The sequence below is a fragment of the Oryzias latipes genome (assembly GCF_053564925.1).
Source record: "Oryzias latipes strain Hd-rR chromosome 1 unlocalized genomic scaffold, Olatipes_Hd-rR_3.1 chr1_Y".
Classification (NCBI taxonomy): Eukaryota; Metazoa; Chordata; class Actinopteri; order Beloniformes; family Adrianichthyidae; genus Oryzias; species Oryzias latipes.
The window spans coordinates 6,077,398-6,097,294 of NW_027616335.1; positions in this window are offsets into that span (position 1 = coordinate 6,077,398).

Genomic DNA, 19,897 nt, shown 5'->3' on the forward strand with positions numbered 1-19,897 from the left:
CCACCCCCACTCTACATCGATGGAAACTGTGTGGAGAGGGTCCACAGCTTCACCCTCCTGGGCACCACCATCTCTGCTGACCTCACATGGTCTAACAACACCATGACTGTCATCAGGAAGGCCCAGCAACGCCTGCACTTCCTGAGAAAACTTAGGAGGAACGACGTCAGCCAGGAGCTGCTGGTAACGTTCTACCGCTCAACCATTGAGAGCATTCTGTCCTATGGCATCACAGTGTGGTTTTCCCACTGCACTGAAGCAGAACGGCAGAGTCTCCAGAGAGTGGTAAAGACAGCGCAGAGGATCATCGGCTGCCCCCTCCCCTCACTGAAGGACATTTACCAGTCTCGCTGCATCAGCAGAGTGACTAGCATCACCACTAACTCCACCCATTCTGCTTTCCCTCTGTTTGAACTGCTGCCCTCTGGAAGGAGGTACAGGTCCATCAGAACCAGGACAAACAGACTAAGAAACAGCTTTTTTCCATAGGCAATTATCATACGGAATGCACATACGTCCACCAACCACACCTCACTCTAATTTTACTACAATGCGTGCAATATCCTGACTGTCTAACCGGGTCACTGTGCAATAACTTGATATTTATTAAGCTGTGCTCACAGCAACTCATGTAATTCCTTTCTATTTTATTCACAAATATTTAATATTTAACAGTTTCTGTCCATATTGTTCATTTTTTGTTAAGAGTTGTAAATACAGTATTTCTTTTTCTATTCTATTTTTATTTTTATTTTATGTAACTCCTTCACTCCAAGGCTGCTGCAATTTCATTGTATCCCCATGTACAATGACAATAAACGATTCTGATTCTGATTATATCACTTAGACACAGATGGAGAACCATATCAACTGGATTGGTAACAGCAACAACCACCGACCAAGCCGGCAAGCCCTGGCAGAAAAGATCCCCACAAGAAACACTGCAGGCTGTTCCATAAAAAATATAGTTTTACCATTGCCTTGCAGATCACAGTTGAAGTGGTTTAGTTTTCCTAAAAAAATTCAGAATGATTGAAGTTACAGGTGAACTTTTAGACAACATTTGATCCAAAAAGGTCCGAAAACGTCTTTTTAGGCAAAACTGCAAACACCTATTTTTTTGCATAACTTATCTTTCAAATATCAGCACAAAAAAATTAAAAACGGTAGAGATCTGTGTTTGCTGCCTTCCATATTTTTTTCAGACTTAAAAGTGTAACAGATGATTTATAAAAAATCCTTTTTCATCCAAAAACCTGTGTTAAATCTGTCTAGACTCCAAACAAACATTTTTTTATGGTAACTTATGTTTCAACAATCGACACCAATTTTCACACACCTATAGCTGAACATGTCCCATAGCTCCCTGAATATTTTCATAGATATACAATGAACTGGTCATTCTAACATCTAGCATTCTAACATCTAACATCTTACATGTCAAAGCCTCTCTCAGCCTGGCTCTGCTGAAGGAGTCGTGTTACAACCCCGCCCCCTCCTGCTGGGACCCCTGCTATGTAAATTAGCAAGCAGTGAACAGAGAGATGAGGAGTAAGAATGGCCATTACTCAGGCATGCATAATCCAAAGACAGCCAGTTAAACACTGAAAGACATATTTTTCGGTATGTCTTTCATACATCTTTAGTATTAAAAACTCTCCAAGATGAATGTGCCTGACTCCACCTGCAGGTGGATCACAGACTTCCTGACGGACAGACAGCAGTATGTGAGGCTGGGGAAGCTCGTCTCAGATACTCGGACCACAAGCACCGGATCCCCCCAGGGCTGTGTCCTTTCACCCCTGTTACTCTCCCTGTACACAAACAGCTGCACAGCTGGTCACCTGTCTGTCAAACTCCTGAAGTTTGCTGACGACACCACACTCATCGGCCTCATCTCTGACGGAGATGAGTTGGCCTACAGGAGTGAAATAGCCAGGCTGGTGTCATAGTGCAGCGCTAACAACCTGGAGCTTAATGCTCTGAAGACAGTGGAGATGACAATGGACTTCAGGAAGGCCCCAGCCCCCCTCCCCCCTGTCATCCTCTGTGACTCCCCGGTGACCTCTGTGGAGTCCTTCTGCTTCCTGGGAACCATCATCAGCCAGGACCTCAAGTGGGAGCAGAACATCAGCTCCATCACTAAGAAGGTCCAGCAGAGGATGTACTTCCTGAGGCAGCTGAAGAAGTTTCACCTCCCTGAAAAGATGCTGGTAGACTTCTACGATGCCATCATCGAATCCACCCTCACGTCCTCCATCACAGTCTGGTTCGCTGCGGCCACGGCCAGAGACAAGGCCAAGCTGCAACGCGTCATCCACTCAGCAGAGAAGGTGATCGGCTGCCACCTCCCGTCTCTCCAGGAGCTGCACATCTCCAGGACCTGGAGGCGGGCAGCCAGGATTGTAGCCAACCCCTCTCATCCAGGACATAATCTCTTTCGGCCCCTCCCTTCTGGCAAGAGGCTCCGGTCCATCAGGACCAGGACCTCGCGCCACAAGAACAGCTTCTTCCCCACTGCAGTCAGCCTGCTGAACAGTACCCCAACTCCCCCAGGTGACCCCCCTCCCCCCCCGCCCACCAAAGGACTGTCAGTGCCACTTACAGGCCCCACCATCCCAGCCCATCTGTGCTCCCACTTTAATTCACCTTACTCTACTGTATATAGTGTGTTGTTGTTGTTAACTTAATTTTTAACTTATTCTTAATTGCACTATACACCAAGTCAAATTCCTCGTTTTGTAAAGTGCGCTCTACTGAACCTGGCAATAAAACTTTTTCTGATTTCTGATTCTGATTCTGATTCTATTAATCATTGTTTTTTATTCATTCAAAATGCAATTAAATCAATATTTTATCTTTTTTCTTTTCCTTTTTCTTTTTTTTTATCTCTTATATCCTTTTTTATAATCAATGTTTGAACTTATTTTCCTTTCTATTGTCATGGTTTCAGTTTGTTGTCTTTTTTTTCGCTTTAGTTCTTGTTCTGTCTTGTTTGGTTCTGTTTCCTGTTTTATTTTGAAAGGTTTCCTGTCTTGTCATGTTTCTTGAGTTTTACTTCCTTTGGTCCCCATCTGCCCTAATCGTGTTCACCTGTGTCTTGTCTGCCCTGTCTGTATATAAGTCTTGTCTCTCCCTTCCTCCTGTGCTGGTCCATTAACTTCTGCTCATGTTGATCACGTCTTCTTGTCTGGCGTCCATGTCCCTTGCCATGCCACAGTAAGTTTTTGTTTTTAGTTTTGTCATCCTGCTCTGCAGCGCTTTTTGTTAGTTAAATAAACCCACTTGCCCTGAACCCGTTTGCCTCCCGTCTCTGCGCCTGGGTCCTACCTGCTCTCGAGCCTCCCCCCCACACGACATCTATACATCCAATGAAATTAAACTACAAATCAACAAACACAACTGATAACAAATGTCTCTAAAAAATGATGTGTATATTTGCAGAACCTTAAAAACACCAAACAAATAACAAATGCTTCCCAATTAAAGCACAAAAAATGGAACACAAAATGTAAAACCCAAGTTAGAAATTGCAATTTTAAAAAGATACTTTTTTCAGCAGCTTTTCAAAATCAATCACCAATTCTACTCTTCTGTGGATGAAACAAAGAACTCCAGAACAATGAAGCCATTTCTCTAAGTCTCTCTCACCTTCAGTTTTAAACAAGGTCTGTGAAAATCCACCATACATTGGTCACATGAACTCAGAGACCTGCTAAAAGTGCACAATTGTAAAAGCTCTTTTATATAGACAACTGTTTGTTTGCTTAGAGCTCTAAATATAAAAAAAAATGCTTTTCTATCACCTAGACACAGATGGAGAACCATATCAACTGGATTAATAACAGGGTGGCATGTTTAGGTTTAAACTTACATCAAAAGACAACATGAAGCTGTCCATCACATTTTTGACCTAAACATGTAAACACATCCTTGGCTCTGCGGTTAGGAAATGGTAATTGGGAATCTCTTCATACCAGGAGCCAGCCTGGCCATTGGAACATCGCCACAGTGCCCATCCAGACTGGGACAGCAACGGGGTCCACTTCAAAGCCGTGAGCTGCTGTGTTTAACTCCAGCTGTCCCAGCAAGGGAAACAACTGCAGCAACATCCACTGACCAAGCTGACAAGCCCTGGCAGAAAAGATCCCCACAAGAAAAACACTGGCTCAGGCAGGCTGGTCAAAAAAAAATAGTTTTGCCATTGTCTTGCAGCTCGCAGATCAAGTGGTTTAGTTTTCCAGTAATGTCAGTCAAGAATGCAAGTTCAGATTCACAATGTTCATATTCACCATATTCAACAGACATCTCCTCCAATAGCACCTTAAAAATCCTGTGCTGTTTTGCTTTGCAGCTGAGGTTGTTTACGATTTTCAGAATAAGAGTCATTATATCTCCAGAGCCAATCACTTCTGCACATAAGGCCTGCTGGTGAATGACGCAGCAGTAATGCAGACATTTTGGAAAGTCTGGGTCAGCTTTACAGTGAGTGATGAAACCTGTTTGTCTATTGATCATAGCAGGAGTCCCATCTGCAGTCACTGCTACCAGCTTTTCTAATTGTACCTTTTTCTGCACAAAAACTCCTTCACCGTGTTATACATTTCAACTCCTCTTGTAGTTGTCTGTTAGGGCAGATGTGTCAGGAGTTCTTCTCTTGTGGAAACCAAAAGCTATGCTGTACTGTTGCCGTCCACAGACTCATCACACTGGACGTTAACCACCTGCACTTTGCAAGATCCCGGTCCAGCTAATTGGCCAAGTTATCAGACATAGCTGACACTCAACTAGACATTGTAGTGGAAATTGAATGAGTTCTATTGTTCTCATCCTTAGGGACAGTGATAGCAATTATCATCAGTGCTTGAATTTTTTTCATGCTATATGCAAAAGTCTTTGTCCCTTAAGGCAACAGATTACAGCCCCCCCCCCCCCCCCCCCCACAGGCTGCTGTCATATTAACATTAGCTTGGAGCTCCAGAATGGACAAGAAAAAACGACGAGAATGGCTCGAGCAGGGCGTTGCTCACGGGGCGGTCGCTCGTGCCATGCGGTCGCACGTGCTCGGGCCCGCTAAATGCTACTTGTAGCTTTAATTATTATTATTATTATTCTTCCGACTTTTCCGTCGCCTTTTTGAGGCCTTTAACATACCCCAAAACTCACCAAATTTTGTATACACATCAGGAGTCGCGAAAAATTTCATATTTTATAGGAGAACGGCATAGGTAAACAAAAATGGCTCGATAGCGCCACCTGCAAAATTTGTTTTCGCGAGCACCTCCATATGCTTTATAGTACAAACCTGATTTTAACAGGGCATGTTCATCGGATAGAAACCTACAAAAAAGTCTCTTGGGACCAAGCTGTCAGTCGCACAGGAAGTCTGATATTTTGATGACAATATGTCATTTTTGCTGTATTTTGGTCATTTGCAGGCCTCGCTCTAGAACGAACTCCTCCTAGAGATTTGAGAGTAATGACTCCAAACTTTGGTTTTGTAAACTAGACACATGTCCGATGTTAAATTGCAAAGCTTTTAAGTTTTTATGGATGTTTGTGACCATGGCGGCGCGTCAAAATTGGAGGTCGTTTCGAAAACACGCCATGAAAAGAAAAATGGCCATTACTCAGCCATGCATAATCCAATCTGATCCAAAATTGATGTGCATGATTGTAGTCTGACTCTGAACACATCTGCAGTGAAAAAATCTGGAAAAAGTGTAGCGCCACCTGCTGGCAAGAGGAAATGACATGTTTTACTTGGAGCATCACTGCTCCGAGTAGGATGAGCCGACACACCTGAAAATGACGTCCACCTGTTGAAAAGCCATTGAAGTTTACTCTGACAAAAAACCATAACTTTCAATGCGGGGGTGTGGTCGTGACAGAGCGGCAAAGTTGGGCATCTCGCTATGCACACAAAAGTTGCTCTCACGTGCACATTCCTTGTCCAATCTCACTGAAATTCAATGGATATGATGAAGCTTCTATTCTGAACCCATGGATATGATAATCTTGGACGAGCTCTATAGCGCCACCTAGTTATTGCATTGGGCACATTCTGCCCTGTATTTTCTCTTTGCTTTGTCCGATGTGCATGAAATTAAAACTGGAGATACTCAGAAGGGTCCTCTCTCATCATGTAAAGTTTCATGGGTGTACACCTGACGGTGCCTGCGTAACAGGAAGTGGTCGATTATGTGCACCCAAATAATAGAAATTTATTATAAATCAGCCGTTTGTCTCAGGAAGCTGAGATTTCAGAATTAGATGCCTTTAATAACCTCCAGCTTTGATATGTAACACTATAGGGTCTACGAGAAACTTCATCACTTGATTTTTTTAATGAAATTTTGGACTGAACAAAGATTTTTAGCATAAATTCTGTTTAGGTTATCAGCACCAAGAATTCAACTTTCATAGGCATTTATGTGCTACTGCTTCCTAAAAAAATTCAGAATGATTGAAGTTACAGGTGACATCTTAGAGAGCATTACATCCAAAAAGGTCCGAAAACGTCTTTTTAGGCAAAACTGCAAACACCTATTTTTTTGCATAACTTATCTTTCAAATATCAGCACAAAAAAATTAAAAACGGTAGGGATCTGTGTTTGCTGCCTTCCATATTTTTTTCAGACTTAAAAGTGTAACAGATGATTTATAAAAAATCCTTTTCATCCAAAAACCTGTGTTAAATCTGTCTAGACTCCAAACAAACATTTTTTTATGGTAACTTATGTTTCAACAATCGACACCAATTTTCACAGACCTAAAGCTGAACATGTCCCATAGCTCCCTGAATATTTTCATAGATATAAAATGAACTGGTCATTCTAACATCTGGCATTCTAACATCTAACATCTTACATGTCAAAGCCTCTCTCAGCCTGGCTCTGCTGAAGGAGTCGTGTTACAACCCCGCCCCCTCCTGCTGGGACCCCTGCTATGTAAATTAGCAAGCAGTGAACAGAGAGGTGAGGAGTAAGAATGGTCATTACTCAGGCATGCATAATCCAAAGACAGCCAGTTAAACATTGAAAGACATATTTTTTCGGTATGTCTTTCATACATCTTTAGTATTAAAAACTCTCCAAGATGAATGTGCCTGACTCCACCTGCAGGTGGATCACAGACTTCCTGACGGACAGACAGCAGTATGTGAGGCTGGGGAAGCTCGTCTCAGATACTCGGACCACAAGCACCGGATCCCCCCAGGGCTGTGTCCTTTCACCCCTGTTACTCTCCCTGTACACAAACAGCTGCACAGCTGGTCACCTGTCTGTCAAACTCCTGAAGTTTGCTGACGACACCACACTCATCGGCCTCATCTCTGACGGAGATGAGTCGGCCTACAGGAGTGAAATAGCCAGGCTGGTGTCATAGTGCAGCGCTAACAACCTGGAGCTTAATGCTCTGAAGACAGTGGAGATGACAGTGGACTTCAGGAAGGCCCCAGCCCCCCTCCCCCCTGTCATCCTCTGTGACTCCCCGGTGACCTCTGTGGAGTCCTTCTGCTTCCTGGGAACCATCATCAGCCAGGACCTCAAGTGGGAGCAGAACATCAGCTCCATCACTAAGAAGGTCCAGCAGAGGATGTACTTCCTGAGGCAGCTGAAGAAGTTTCACCTCCCTGAAAAGATGCTGGTAGACTTTTACACCGCCATCATCGAATCCACCCTCACGTCCTCCATCACAGTCTGGTTCGCTGCGGCCACGGCCAGAGACAAGGCCAAGCTGCAACGCGTCATCCACTCAGCAGAGAAGGTGATCGGCTGCCACCTCCCGTCTCTCCAGGAGCTGCACATCTCCAGGACCTGGAGGCGGGCAGCCAGGATTGTAGCCAACCTCTCTCATCCAGGACATAATCTCTTTCGGCCCCTCCCTTCTGGCAAGAGGCTCCGGTCCATCAGGACCAGGACCTCGCGCCACAAGAACAGCTTCTTCCCCACTGCAGCCAACCTGCTGAACAGAACCCCAACTCCCCCAGGTGACCCCCCCTCCCCCCCCGCCCACCAAAGGACTGTCGGTGCCACTTACAGGCCCCACCATCCCAGCCCATCTGTGCTCCCACTTTAATTCACCTTACTCTACTGTATATAGTGTGTTGTTGTTGTTAACTTAATTTTTAACTTATTCTTAATTGCACTATACACCAAGTCAAATTCCTCGTTTTGTAAAGTGCGCTCTACTGAACCTGGCAATAAAACTTTTTCTGATTCCTGATTCTGATTCTGATTCTATTAATCATTGTTTTTTATTCATTCAAAATGCAATTAAATCAATATTTTATCCTTTTTCTTTTCCTTTTTCTTTTTTTTTTTATCTCTTATATCCTTTTTTATAATCAATGTTTGAACTTCTTTTCCTTTCTATTGTCATGGTTTCAGTTTGTTGTCTTTTTTTTCGCTTTAGTTCTTGTTCTGTCTTGTTTGGTTCTGTTTCCTGTTTTATTTTGAAAGGTTTCCTGTCTTGTCATGTTTCTTGAGTTTTACTTCCTTTGGTCCCCATCTGCCCTAATCGTGTTCACCTGTGTCTTGTCTGCCCTGTCTGTATATAAGTCTTGTCTCTGCCTTCCTCCTGTGCTGGTCCATTAACTTCTGCTCATGTTGATCACGTCTTCTTGTCTGGCGTTCATGTCCCTTGCCATGCCACAGTAAGTTTTTGTTTTTAGTTTTGTCATCCTGCTCTGCAGCGCTTTTTGTTAGTTAAATAAACCCACTTGCCCTGAACCCGTTTGCCTCCCGTCTCTGCGCCTGGGTCCTACCTGCTCTCGAGCCTCCCCCCCACACGACATCTATACATCCAATGAAATTAAACTACAAATCAACAAACACAACTGATAACAAATGCCTCTAAAAAATGATGTGTATATTTGCAGAACCTTAAAAACACCAAACAAATAACAAATGCTTCCCAATTAAAGCACAAAAAATGGAACACAAAATGTAAAACCCAAGTTAGAAATTGCAATTTGAAAAAGATACTTTTTTCAGCAGCTTTTCAAAATCAATCACCAATTCTACTCTTCTGTGGATGAAACAAAGAACTCCAGAACAATGAAGCCATTTCTCTAAGTCTCTCTCACCTTCAGTTTTAAACAAGGTCTGTGAAAATCCACCATACATTGGTCACATGAACTCAGAGACCTGCTAAAAGTGCACAATTGTAAAAGCTCTTTTATATAGACAACTGTTTGTTTGCTTAGAGCTCTAAATATAAAAAAAATGCTTTTCTATCACCTAGACACAGATGGAGAACCATATCAACTGGATTAATAACAGGGTGGCATGTTTAGACAACATGAAGCTGTCCATCACATTTTTGACTTAAACATGTAAACACATCCTTGGCTCTGTGGTTAGGAAATGGTATTTGGGAATCTCTTTATACCAGGAGCCAGCCTGGCCATTGGAACATCGCCACAGTGCCCATCCAGACTGGGACAGCAACGGGGTCCACTTCAGAGCCGTGAGCTGCTGTGTTTAACTCCAGCTGTCCCAGCAAGGGAGACAACTGCAGCAACATCCACTGACCAAGCTGACAAGCCCTGGCAGAAAAGATCCCCACAAGAAAAACACTGGCTCAGGCAGGCTGGTCAAAAAAAAATAATTTTGCCATTGTCTTGCAGCTCGCAGATCAAGTGGTTTAGTTTTCCAGTAATGTCAGTCAAGAATGCAAGTTCAGATTCACAATGTTCATATTCACCATATTCAACAGACATCTCCTCCAATAGCACCTTAAAAATCCTGTGCTGTTTTGCTTTGCAGCTGAGGTTGTTTACGATTTTCAGAATAAGAGTCATTATATGTCCAGAGCCAATCACTTCTGCACATAAGGCCTGCTGGTGAATGACGCAGCAGTAATGCAGACATTTTGGAAAGTCTGGGTCAGCTTTACAGTGAGTGATGAAACCTGTTTGTCTATTGATCATAGCAGGAGTCCCATCTGCAGTCACTGCTACCAGCTTTTCTAATTGTACCTTTTTCTGCACAAAAACTCCTTCACCGTGTTATACATTTCAACTCCTCTTGTAGTTGTCTGTTAGGGCAGATGTGTCAGGAGTTCTTCTCTTGTGGAAACCAAAAGCTATGCTGTACTGTTGCCGTCCACAGACTCATCACACTGGACGTTAACCACCTGCACTTTGCAAGATCCCGGTCCAGCTAATTGGCCAAGTTATCAGACATAGCTGACACTCATCTAGACATTGTAGTGGAAATTGAATGAGTTCTATTGTTCTCATCCTTAGGGACAGTGATAGCAATTATCATCATTGCTTGAATTTTTTTCATGCTATATGCAAAAGTCTTTGTCCCTTAAGGCAACAGATTACAGCCCCCCCCCCCCCCCCCACCAGGCTGCTGTCGTATTAACAATAGCTTGGAGCTCCAGAATGGACAAGAAAAAACGACGAGAATGGCTCGAGCAGGGCGTTGCTCACGGGGCGGTCGCTCGTGCCATGCGGTCGCACGTGCTCGGGCCCGCTAAATGCTACTTGTAGCTTTAATTAACAATGTTTTTACACTGTTTCACTCTTGCCTTATTTTTTCCAGTCTACAGAAATATGCTGAACTTTTTTCACATTTCTCAATTCATCTTGCTCTTGATCTGATATATGCACCTTTGGCCTTATTTATGTACATTTTATCCAAGGAGGATTGCAAGATGATCATATTTAATTTAAAAATTCTTCTTCCTTCAGTTTACATTGCCTACTCATCTGCTTACCTCTAGATAAGGAAATTTGTTGTACTTTAAAATAAAACTCCCATCTATCTCAATAAGATGTGAATTGAGCCTCCCTTTTAATTTTATTAACTGTATTAATAATGTTTTGACAGTATGTTTCATCATGAAGAAGATTAGAATTACATTTCTAATAGCTTTTGTTTCTAGATTGAGAATTCTGAGGTTGGATGGAAAGTCTGACCATACTGTGATCCGTTAACGGAGCAGCTGAAATGTTTACTTTTGGGATGACACTCTGATCATCGTCTGAGATAAGCCAAAAGTCTAGTCTAGACTTAACTGTACCATCCGGTTTAAACCAGGTTAAAGGCTGGAGCATCAGGGTTCTCTCTACGCCATACATCTATTACATGCAGCTCTGTGCAGAAATTAAGGAGTATTGGATTATATATAATGCTGATTCAGAAATGCAGATGGAGATCTGTGCAGCCAATCATCTTCCACCATGTTAAAATCACCACCAATTATTCGTATTTGAATAAGATACCTGTGTCTAAGGTCTTTAAATGTGTCGATCAGCTGGGAAAACATTAATTTATTTTGGGCATTAGAATTATAGCTGTAAACATTACTTAGGGCCAGAAAACGCAAATAATCCACCAACCTGAATCATCCCTCTTCAATATTAACAATTTCCCTGGAAAGTTATTCAGTATTATAACAACACCTGCTGACCTGTTACTGCCATGACAGAGGTAGATTTTATTGCCCCTTAGATTAGACCAGAATTTTTCATCCCTTTCACTGGAATGAGTTTCCTGCAAAGAGAAACATTGAGCTCTTTGATTCTTACAAAACAAAAACATTGATTTTCTTTTAACAGAATTTCTCAAACCCCTAGCATTGAGTGTAAAGCAAGTACTTAATTAATGTTAAAAAGACAAAAAAAAAGAACATGAATAACATAAAGGACAATTAGAGCTAAAGAAGCTGGAACTAGAAGTGTTGGATATGCCCCTAAAACTGTTTAGTTTTTGAATACTTAGGGTTTCAACCCCAAGAGAAATTTTGTCAGAACCATTACAGTAGAAATGAATTATCATTACTAGCATGAAAAATAGAAATGAAGAACAACAATTTATTAATCAATTAAACTATTTTGAAAAGGTAATGCTTTCTTTTACAGTAATTACAGTGTACTTAAGTGGCATTTACATGGTACTTATTGTGTAAATACTGGGTACTTACAGTGTGTTTACATGGTACTTTTTGTGTCTACTCTGTACTTACTTGGTACCTACTGTGCATTTATGTCTTACCATTTGGTTCATACCTATGTGGTACATACTGGGTAATTACAAAACACTTCCTGGGTATTTACATGTTGTGCAAAGGTGTCTTTTGTGGTACTTACCACAAGTAAGAACAAGCTGAGTACAAACAAAGTACCTTTGATGTCATGATTTGTATGACGTAACAGACCCAGATACTGGAATCCGGAACTCAAACGAAGAAAGATGGGCAAAGTTTTTCTTTTTCCGGCTGGAAAAATTAATAGTCTTTGGAGTTCATTTCCTTTCGCCTGGTGATCAGAACAGGCAGTGGTCTTGTCGTAGTAGGAGTTCTCTTCATGGCTATGGCTAGAGTCGTGGCGTGGTTGGAGCGAAGCGTGACGGGAGGCGAGGTAAGGCAGCGGCAGATCTTGGAGAGGATTATTCCAGGTGGACACTCGTGGAGAATGACCTGAGAGCAAGACAACAAGGCGAGGTAAGTCACGAGAAAACGTAGCAAGCATGAAAAGACTAGGTGACCAGACTAAGCACCATGAAGGGCAATGAACTGGCGATGAATGCTGGGCTGGATCTCCTTAAGAACTCCGACACGATCGATGAAAATTCCAATGACAAGTTTACTTTTGAATCCGGTGGTAAAGGTGTTCTTTACTGGGCCCTTGGCAACGGTGGCCGCGTCCCCTGGGTGCTGGTTTTCTGCCCAGAACTCCTGGGTGGTGATGAGGTGTGCGTCTGGGGCTGCGGGCACTCTTCTTGGGTGGGGCCCGGCGTTGGGCCCTCCCGGCGTGATCGGGGGGCTGCTTTCCTGGTTGGGCCGGGGCTGCGCTCTCTGTCCCTCCGTGCCTCCCTGCTTTCTGGCTCTGGGAGCCTCGGGGCGGTCATGCTGGCCCTGGCCTGGGTGGCGGATGTGATCGCCCGGGGGGCGGTTGTTCTCTGTCTGCTGCCAAGTGGCGTTGGGGGGTTCTGGCTGCCGCAGCTGCTGCGGCGGGGGTTTTGGTGTGGGGATGGCTGGGAACTCTCCCAGTCTGTCACTGCTGTGGACCATAAGTGAATTCCCACTTGTGTACCAGAGTCACTTTTACAGGTGGCCAGGAAGGAGTAGTTGGTCACCAGTCCAACAGGCTCCCAAAGGAGGGCCAAAAACCTGTCCCATCAGCAGCGAGTTCCACCAAAAAACCCTGTGGAGGCAAACCAGAAGACGGGCGGCAGGGCATAACCTCCGCAACCAGAGGACATGCAGGGTGAAGAGGCACACATCACACACATACCGATCAGCGCTGATTGCACCTAAAGGGAGGGGCAGGGATCGATGCGCTCCGTTCCACTTCGCCCTTTCCTGTCACACGCAGATACACTGTGTGACAAGGGACAACATCAATCACTGCAGCATAATAAAAACAGGACACCAAAAATGCAGCAACCGACAGGAAGAATGAGCACGGAGCAAGCCCCAGCCACAATACCTGCACTGACAGAGGAGCAGGAATGCAGAACAAGAGGCAGTCACAGCAGGAACTGAAGGAGAGCCAGCTCAGTCCTCTTATAGCTGGCCAGGGGGGTATTCCAGGAAGTATGTTTAAACTACCCTGACTTTAAGCCTGAACTCTGGCTGAAATCCACCTGAACTTGCTTACTCTGGGTATGTCAGTTCCAAAAGACCGGATATGAGTTGGCGTAATTACGCCCGACTTGGTAACCCTGGGTTAATGCTCGTGCACAGCAGGTACATAAAGACATTCTCAATAGATCGTCGATTTTTGGAGTCACCATGGAAACGCGTGTAACTGTCTGAAAACTACGTGTTATTTTTAAACTGACTTAACAAAAAAATGATTTATCTTAACTGAAGCAAATAACTAAGTTAGATCAAAGTAAAAAAGTTTAATTTTCCAACATCCACATGTGGTCTTATCACCCTCTCAAAGTGGAAAAAGTATTATCTGAGCTTCTTCATCCACTAAATCATCTTCAAATGGACACGCCATGCTGCTTCACCTCTCTGTAAACAAACTAAACTTCAACTGAACCTGCTCCCGACCAAGGTTATTATAGTTAACGAAAACGAACGAAAAAACTAAAACTAGAACTGAAAAAACATTTTCGTTAACTGAAATAAAAATAAAAACGAGAGTTTTAAAAAAAACGAAAACTAACTAAAACTGTTTGTTGTGTGTATAAAACGAACTGAAACTAACTAATATTAACCCCAAAATCCTTCGTTTTCGTCTTTGTTAATACATAAGTCTTTTGGGTTGAAATAAAATCTATCTACTTCACGCTGCTAGTTTTACTGTGTATTTGACCCCTACGGCATCACGTTGTCTGTGACGTCACATGATGTCTGTCAGACACTGCCGGCTAGCGTGGTCATAGACATTTACATGAGCGTGATGGCTGCATTAAAAGTTGGGAGAAAGCGGGAGAGTCCTATTTGGGACGTTTTGAATATAACAGCGTCGAAAACAAAAGTAAGTACCTTGTAGTCGAAGCAGGAGACAAAATTTGTGGAACGCTCCTCAAAGGGAAAAACCCTACGAATCTAAAAGTACATTTTAAAGCGCACACAAAAACGCAAATCAATAGTACCTAGACAAGCTAGCCTGTCGCCCGCCCTCCCCCGAAAAAGAAGCGAGAGCAGATAACGTAATGCTGTTATCAGCTGTTGTATTTTAATTTAAGGATAGTTGTCCTTGTGTCCTCTGAATAATAAGTGTTTCAAAATGTATCTTTGATTGAGTTTTTATTATAAAATACTTATTCTGGTGATTTTGAATCATGCACCTGACAAATATCCTAATTTACAAAAAAAAAGAAAAAACTGAAACTAACACTAAAACTAATAAAAACTGAACTAAAACGAAGTAATTTAAAAAAAACTAATAAAAACTATTAAAGCTGCCTCTAAAAACTAATTAAAACTACATAAATGTAAAAACAAAAATTCAAAACGAAATAAAAACTAAAACTAATAAAAAATCCGAAACTATTATAACCTTGCTCCCGACCAGGTTATGTTCAGAGCATGAGTTGCTACGGCAACTTGACATATCCTGAAACAATGAGTTATATCACTAGAGGAGACACGCCCGCTTTAGAAGCCGGGCCGACGGTGGCAGAGCACGATGCCATCTTGGTGAAGTCTACGACGCCCACAAGACAATGATTTCAATTGCTTTTAGTGGTGTCTGAGTAGCTTTTATATACTATATATATTTTTACATTTATATATATTTATACATATATGTAAATATATTATATTTATATATATAATATATATAGAGATACTTCATTTGTTGTTGTTGAAGAAGAGAAACAGTCAGCCTTAAAAGCTCAAACTTTAATGAAAATGCATTGTTGCAGGACTTCTTACTAATAAAAAAATTATTACAAAGAATTTTTAAAAATAATTTCTAAACATTTAGAAGTTTTAGACCTCTTTGACATGTAACTTAAATTATTTAGAAAACACCAACAATAAGTCAATAATAATAATAACAATAATAATAATAAATCAATACTAAGTCAATCAAACCATAAATAATAACAATAAATAAATAATAAGTCAATAAATAATAAAAAAATAAGTCTATTAATAATAATAATAATAATAATAAAAATATTCAAAAAAGGTCCAAAACTGAACAATAGATTTACCCTAAAAAAATCCCAACAACAACAAAGAAAAACAATAGATTTATACTTGATTCATGTGAGTGATCAGTTTGTGTAACACAGATGGTATGGTGTCGGGTTTCAAGCAAACAGTCAAAATGTGTTTCCACAAATGTTTTGAACAGTCAGACTGTTTTGCTAGTTGGTACCATAGTGATCCATCTGGGTTAGCTCTTTTTAGTGCCAATTCCACTTTTTCCTTAAGTCTGAATCCATTGTAAACCTGCAAGAAAAGTTCAGTCACTGAGTCAGAAATGTATAAATCTATATTACTATAATAGCCTAGTATGCTGTATACAGGTTTAGCAAAATAAAATGTACATTTATGTCGACAGCAAAATATACGAACATCATGCAGCATGTTGATAACAGCACTGCAGCATCATGCATGGTAACATGTGTATGATTAATGAAGCCCCTGCAGCATTAAAAGAAAAAATTAAAATACCTGTGAAATGATATGCCTTCCTCCTTCATGGACTCATTTCTCTGATTTTGGCAGTTGAAACCCAAAGAATGAACTGGTATTATGCAAAAAATGTGTTCACATGCATGCACTGCAGTAGTAACTTGACCTCACCAAGATGGTGATGCTCTCCTCCCATGAGGAACCACGTGATGTTTCCTGTAGCCATAGAACTCATTGCCCTGAAACATTCCTCCATTTCTGGAACCGAAAGCTGAGGTTATAAACTTCCTTAGCCTCAAACTTACCGTGGGAGCTAGCATAACCTGCTTTCTGGAATACCCCCTGGTGTGATGTCTTGTTATTATCATTGTTTAAATGTATGTTTAAATGTTGAGTCAGATTGACCTTTTTACCTTTTCTGAAAACAGTTGTGTGTTTGTAAATCAGCTTCTCATACCCAGCTGCGAAGAGGGGTTTTTAGGACACACTGTCCTGAGCTGATAAGGAATACCGTTTAAACTTAGAATCCACCGAATGGGTCTGTCAGAATAACAAACTACTGTCCACACAAAAAGTCAAGGTGCTCTCAATCTTTATGTCGTTTTAAGGCAAAATGTGGGAAAAAATGCACCCATTGAAAATGCTGTGGCAGGGACGCAGCCTACAGTGCAGCAGCATGGATGCCAGACATCACCAGAGGGGGCCTCCATCTTGAAAAGAGGTCCTCTTTTATAGGTGGTTTGCTCCACCCCTTACCAAAGAAACACAATTAACATTCAAAATCAAACATTTCCTAAAAAACAAAAGAAAAATTTACTTTTTTCTAATTACAAATGCAATAATTAGACAAAGATGTCCAAACTTTAGCAAAGTTCCTTAAACAAAAATGCAAAATAAAATTTAATCATTTTGAATTTAAAACAGGCCTGTCAAAGGAAACCAAAACAAGAGGTGGGTCCACTGGACCTTCTGGATACAGGAAGTACTCCTATGAAATCAGGAAGTAAACAAATAAGACAAAGAAAACAATCAAAAACAGAAAATAGATCAAATGAATTGCAAGAACTGTTGGAAGTTTACAACTATACAGTGTGTGTACCCACTGATGCTGTCAGAAGCAAATACACTTTATTTAACTCTCAAATCGTGACAGACTTGTGCTCTGTCACATTACCTTCCCCCTCTCCGAGCGCTGCCATTGTGGGAAATCTAGATAAGTAGTCTGCCAAGGTGTTGTTTCTTCCAGGCTTGTGGCGTATGCTGAAACTGAAAGGTTGTAAGGCAAGGGACCATCTTATAATCCTGGAGTTATGATCCTTCACAGTAAAGATCCATTGCAGCGCTCTATGATCTGACTCCGGATCAAAGATTCGCCCCAACAGATAATATCTCAAACTGTCCTAGGCCCATTTGATTGCCAGGGCTTCTTTTTCAACAGTCGAGTACCTGGTTTCTCTTGGCAGCAGCTTACGACTGAGATAGAGTACAGGTCTTTCTTGTTTTTCAGTTTTCTGGGTCAGAACTACTCCAAGTCCAACGTCTGAGGCATCCACCTGCACCAAAAAAACATTTCTGGAAGTTTGGACTGCACAAAACTGGAGAAGAGCGCATGGCATTCTTCAAGGCATCAAAAGACCTTTCACAATCAACTGACCATCGTATAGGATTCGGTGACGATTTACGGGTGAGATTCGTAAGAGGTGTTGCCATGGTTGCAAAATGTGGGATGAATCTGCTGTACCAACCATTAAGTCCAAGAAAAGATCTCAGCTGTTCTTTGGTGCGGGGTCGTTCAGTCTTCTGTATTGCCTCCACCTTATCAACCATGGAACCAATGTTGCCACCGCCCAGTTGAAATCCAAGGTATCGGGTTTCCGTCCTCGCCCACTCGCATTTCTGTGGATTGAGTGTTAGTCCTGCCTTCTCAATGTTTGTGAGAACATTTTTAAGATGTCTCTTGTGATCTTCCCATGAATGGCTAAAAACCACCACATCATCTAGATAGGCAGAACAGTAACTTTCACAACCCCTCAGAAGTGTATCCATCAGTCTCTGAAAGGTGGCAGGTGCTCCATGGAGCCCAAATGCCATCACTGTGAATTGATACAAACCCGCTGGTGTTCGAAAAGCTGTGTATTTCCTGGAGGTCCCTTCCAATGGAATCTGCCAATAGCCCTTACATAGGTCTAATGTGGTCAGATAGTGGGCTTTTCCTATACGCTCCACCAGGTCATCAACACGAGGCATGGGGTATGCATCAAAGCGGGACACAGCATTCACTTCTCTAAAATCAATGCAAAGACGCTGGGACCCATCCTTCTTCGGAACCATCACCATTGGACTAGACCATTCACTTTCAGATGGCTCAATGACCCCCAAGTCTGTCATTTTCTTGATTTCCTACTTAAGAGAGTGTGTCAGACACTCAGGGATCCTGTAAGGCCTCTGTAGGTGCAGAATCTTTTAGATGGATGGTGTGTTGGACTAGCAAAGTCCTCCCTGGTCCATCCTTAAACAGGCCAGGTACTTGTGCCAGTAGATCCAACATCTCCTGGTTCTGCTGAAGTGAAAAATGATCCAGTCGAGGCTGCATAGAAGAAGAAACATCTGGCATACAGGTAATAGGGTCATCACCCTCGTCATGTATTTTGCACACCAATAATGTCTGTTGAGATGGTAGCTGCTCAGGGTCTTTCTACTCTTTCAGCAAAGTGATGTGATATATTTGACTGTGCTTTCCTTTGTCTGGGTGTGCTATTTCATATGTTACTGGACCAACCCGTCTAATCACTTCATATGGACCCTGCCATTTAAAAAAAAGTTTGTTTGCAGTCAGCGGTAAAAGTATCAAAACTTGTGTCGACTCATGTCGTTTTAAGGCAAAATGTGGGGAAAAATGCACCCATTGAAAATGCTGTGGCAGGGACGCAGCCTACAGTGCAGCAGCATGGATACCAGACATCGCCAGAGGGGGCCTCCATCTTGAAAAGAGGTCTTTTTTTATAGGTAGTTGGCTCCACCCCTTACCAAAGAAACACAATTAACAATCAAAATCAAACATTTCCTAAAAAACAAAAGAACAATTACATGCATTTTCCTAATTACAAATGCAATAATTAGACAAAGATGTCCAAACTTTAACAACATTCCTTAAACAAAAATGCAAAATAAAATTAAATCATTTTGAATTTAAAACAGGCCTGTCAAAGGAAACCAAAACAAGAGGTGGGTCCACTGGACCTTCTGGATACAGGAAGTACTCCTATGAAATCAGGAAGTAAACAAATAAGACATAGAAAACAACCAAAAACAGAAAATAGATAAAGTGAATTGCAAGAACTGTTGGAAGTTTACAGCTATACAGTGTGTGTATCCACTAATGCTGTCAGAAGCAAATACACTTTATTTAACTCTCAAATCGTGACAGACTTGTGCTTTGTCACAGTCATTATGCGACACCCCCTAATGAACTTTTCTCTTTGTCTTGAAATTGTTACCTCCTATTTGAAGTCTTAATAAAAGGAACACGGGGAAAAGCAGATCCTTTGAAAAGAGAAGTGTGGTGGACCTCTTCTGCCACACTTGCTTCTTCTCCCTCGTGCATGAGAAACTTGCTTCTTGTTGTGGTCTGTTGTTTCTATTTGTGTTTTTCTTGAATGTCTAGATGCATTAATCTGACAACTGAGATTGAAAACATTTCTTTTTCCAGACAAGAGTACAGGAGGAGTAATTCACATTTTTGTAAGTTTATCTACAGCTTCAGGACCATCTAACAAATTACGATATTTTCGAGAAGTTTCAGTCTGGTTTTAAATCCTGCCACAGCACTGAA